General features: G+C 44.7%; 1 long non-coding RNA gene across 2 annotated transcripts; it reads left to right on the top strand.

Annotated features, from left to right (window-relative positions):
• Positions 1-333: 333 nt before the first annotated feature.
• On the top strand, positions 334-4,117 carry LOC120973720 (uncharacterized). 2 transcript variants are annotated; one of them, XR_005769061.3, is made up of 4 exons: positions 334-1,499; positions 2,125-2,254; positions 2,355-2,471; positions 3,156-4,117. It is a non-coding gene; the product is annotated as an uncharacterized lncRNA (long non-coding RNA). The 2 variants fall into 2 exon arrangements; XR_005769060.3 differs by having other exon boundaries at positions 670-1,499; positions 2,355-4,117.
• The last annotated feature ends 226 nt before the right edge of the window (positions 4,118-4,343 follow it).

Raw genomic sequence — 4,343 nt, 5'->3', positions numbered from 1 at the left:
CCACGCCCCGCTACGCGTCGCGGCGCTTCCATCGCATGCCAGATCACTGGCGCGCACCGCGGCCGCGCGGGGCTGGATCCAATGCGGGCGCTACCGCTTCTGTGGTAGTGACTGCTTGATGCGGACGATCTGAGGAGGAGGAGGAGGCTTGGCGGGGATGGCGGCTGCGGCCGGGGCGGCGACGAGCGGCGGCCCAGTGAGTCCGCCAAGGTCTCCAAGGTTCGAGATCTCGCCCCCTTCCTCTCGTTCCTTAGCTCTGTTGCATTTCGTCGGCGATTCTGAAGCGCTCGTGTGCTTGTGCGCAGGCGCAGTTGAAGGAGAGGCTGGCCAAGGTGTACGAGGTCAAGGCATAGTTGAAGGAGAGGCCGCCGCCGGTCTCTGGCTCCTCGTCGCGGCTAGCTCCGTCCACATTGGACGGCGGGTAGGAGCCCATCTTCCGCCGCTTCTCTATCCTCTGATGCGAATCCTAGGGCGCGGCTCCTCCCTCGTAGCAGCTCCTGGTCGGTCCGGCCGGGGCACCACTCCGGCGAACGGTGCCCCACTCCGGCCGACGACCCAATTAGGTGAAGGACCCTCGTTCGTGCCCCCTCCCCTCCTCCCAGTCGTTGGCCATGAGTTCCTCTGCCAAGATGAGCAGCCCCTTTTGATTTTTTGCCAACATTCATCCAGATTTGATGTGAACTTGTGCGGGACAATTGAAGATGACCCCCCTTGTTGGAAAATCCTTGATCATATACCCCCCGCCGCTGTGCTTACTTGTCATGTGCTGCTAGACATACATAAATACATGACCAAAACGATATTTAGTTGTCTGTTATGGTTGGCAAAGTCTGTCCAGTTTGCAAAGTCTCGTGTACATTCATGTTTCCATGCACAGTAGTAAGTTCTCACTAAGTATTATATTTGCCTCTGGATGCTAGCATTGTATTTCCATAGAGGAAAAAAATGATGGTTCTGTGTTAGATCTTTCATACTGGATCAATACTGGCTCACCAGAATATATACACTACACACTCATTCTGGAAGTTCCTTTCAAGTGACAAACGAGTGCATATTTTTTTTACAATGCACCATGGTTTCTTGTTTCTGTTGTGAAAGTAATGTCAATGGTGTTGCATAGTTCTGAATAAAAATGCAAATGGCTTGTGAATGTCAATGAACTTACAATATCAGTCTCTTAGAGTTGTTTTTGCAACCTAATACTGTTGTAAAATCCTTTCCTTGAGCTGCGGTTGATGTGGTGATCTGCTGTTGTGGATGATGCATGCAGGGGCTGCTGGAGAACACGGAGAAGGACAGGGTCCGGAGGCTGATAGGCTGACGACTGCCAGTGAGAGCGAACCGCGACCGCCACCTCCAAGCAAGCCAACAAAACCTAGGAGGCACATAATGGCCAGGCCTCCCAATGGATTGGGAAATAAGGGCAACCCATCCAGCTGCTTGCCAACCACTACAAAGTCTCTGTCAAGCCTTCAGAGGATTTTTTCAACCACTACTATGTAATAAGCATACTTGCTTTCTTTCCTAGCTCGCGGATTATATATCCTACACATCCTCCTTCATTTGTTGTGATAACTAGTTCTCACCCACTCACTTGCTCATCGTTGTAAGTTACTGTAGTAGGTAGGTTGCTCTGATCCTCACAAGTTAATGCTTAGTTTGTCTGGGTGTGTGTGTCTACATACGCAGGGGATGTGTTCGCCGATGACCAGAATGAGCTAATTGTGGCGTCTGCTGATTATTTGAGGATCTTTTATATATGTCCCTAGATGTCCTTATGAAATACCTGATATGATAACATGACCTGAATTAGGACTATTACCTGCTCATCGGCTACACCTGTGCATTTCTGTTTTGAATGTCCTGTATTTGTTGTTGCATGATAGATACATATATGTGACATCAATTTGTCGTTGGATATTGCTGGAAACTAGCTATGTGACATCAATTTCTTGGTTGTCTAGTTTGTTATGTCACATCAATTGTATGCTTTTTCTATTATCAGCTGTGTTCTGCTCATTAGACTGATGTTTGCCAACTATCATGGAATGCTGGTACATGACTAGGATGTAGTCCTGCATTGCTCTCCTTGGATGTGTCTCAGAGTTGTTTCTGTTCTTTCAGGAGCTTGGTATCACCGCACTGCACATTAAGCTCCGTGCCACTGGAGGCAACAAGACCAAGACACCAGGTCCTGGAGCTCAGTCTGCTCTCAGGGCTCTTGCTCGTTCTGGGATGAAAATTGGGCGTATTGGTACGCCATGCTTCTTCAAATATAGTGTTTGTGGAAGCACATATGTCCATGTTATTGTCTCTGCATATGGCTAACCATAATGTTTGTTCTGGTGCTGCAGAGGACATGACTCTAGTTCCCACTGACAGCACCCGCCGGAAGGGAGGAAGGAGGGGAAGGAGGCTGTAGGCTATCTTTCAACTCTACTCGTGGCAATCAAGAAACTTACTGCTCTCTGGTAGTCCTGCTATTTCTATGATTGTCATGAGGAGCTTTAATTTTGCTTTGTTGAGGATCAGTTGTTGTTAGTCGTACTATGAATGTTGCATGAATCCTATTTTTGGTTCAGAAACTTGTGGTATTTATGCGAAAAACTAGCTTTTCGGTCTTAAGGAAACCTTGAAATGGAGTGATATCTTTTGTCACATTGGTTGTTGCACCCCTTGTGCTTTGCAATAAGTAAATAACTGTCTTTGATACGTTGCTCTACTCCATGTTCATGTTCTTGAACTGCTGAATAAGATCCCTGGCTCCTACGTTCCAGTTCCCCTCCAATCCATCAATTTAGGTGTTAGTATGCTGTTGATGCTCCTGTTGATGCCATGCTTTTTGTCTTGTCATGTGCTGAAATTAAGTGGCAGCATCAGATGCAAATCTATTAGTGTTATTAAACTACTGGTAGGCTAGCTACGAGCTAGAGGGAGAGCAGGGGATTGAAATCGGTCCTTCTTTTGACAGATATAATATGTATTCTGGCTTGTTATTTTCTTCTCTAGCAAATTATAGACATGAATCTCTAGTTGACCTATTGCTTCGTACACCTATATCAGTTCTATTACATCTTTTTGAACTTGCTGCAAATTCTATGATATGTGAGGTCCTTCTATTTGCTGCAAGCATTGACACAATATGCCGTGCGCAGGGATCTCCGCATCCGAGTCCCAGCTGTCCTCCGCAGCAAGGAGCTGAGCAAAGGGAGCAAGCAGTGCCGCTGGTTCCTTTGAGGATGCGTGCTGCTGGCCGAGTCTTGTGGAGAAGCAAGTCATATCGGGCATCATCTCACTTGTGCCGCTGTGATAAGAGCAGAATGCCACTCTCACTTGATGTGCATGTATTAACACAACAAAGCATTCTTACATGGTGATTGTTAGCGACACAACAGTTATATCGCATAATAGTGTCATTCTCTTCGCAGCTAAAAAATGCATCTTGTCCAACTAAGTAAACTAGACCCAGCTTGTACAATAAAGTGAACTAAATGTTGTCGCATTCTGTACATGTTACTTTCTATTTGGTGTCTGATAATGATATCTATGGAAATTCTACTTTGTAAAGAATAAATAATGTGTTAAGTTTTCCTTGTAGGCAACATTGCTTTAGGATTAATTTAAGATTTTGTGAGTATGCCTAGGTTCTGCGAATATGCATCGCAAACATCTAGTGTTCTAATATAGTTGGTCTCTAAAACATCTAGTTATTGGAAGTTGTTTGAGTCTGTTGCTTTATCATATATTCGGTCCATAAATCTGCATTTCTGTGAAATTTCGTTAAATATGTTATTTCCTGATGGTCTGTACACTAAACCCGGAGGTTTGAATATCTACTCCATGAATGAAAAGGCTACTCTAATGCCTTTGTGTTCACCCTTTTACAGGAGCTCCAGGCCTAGGAAATTTCAAGTTCGAAGCCGCGTGTAGCCCTACGCAGCAAAGATTTGTTCTGTTTGACTGGAATAGACTATAAAGATTATAGTACTGTAATAGTAGGCATATCTGGGTTGTAATAGACTATGCACAGAATGTAATAGACTATGTACAAGAGCTCCAGGCCTAGGAAATTCTACATTTGTTCTATTCATATTTAAAATATTGATTATTTGTGTGATTCGAAGACGTGTGAAATGGAAACTTGATTAGTGGGACCCATTTCTGAAAATAATCTAAACAATTCTCACATTTCTGACATGTAGGACCAATATAGGAGATTATTACAAGTGGGACCCATCTGACTTGTGGGACCAGCTTGAAAAATATATTGACTGAAACATTAAAAAGGCCATGGCCCAAAATAAAAAAAGGCCAAATTGTTGGGCCAGGCCCATGTAGCTAGA

The sequence above is a fragment of the Aegilops tauschii genome, chromosome 2, assembly GCF_002575655.3.
Source record: "Aegilops tauschii subsp. strangulata cultivar AL8/78 chromosome 2, Aet v6.0, whole genome shotgun sequence".
In the NCBI taxonomy this organism is placed as follows: Eukaryota; Viridiplantae; Streptophyta; class Magnoliopsida; order Poales; family Poaceae; genus Aegilops; species Aegilops tauschii.
This window is presented reverse-complemented; position numbering and strand designations above follow the sequence as displayed.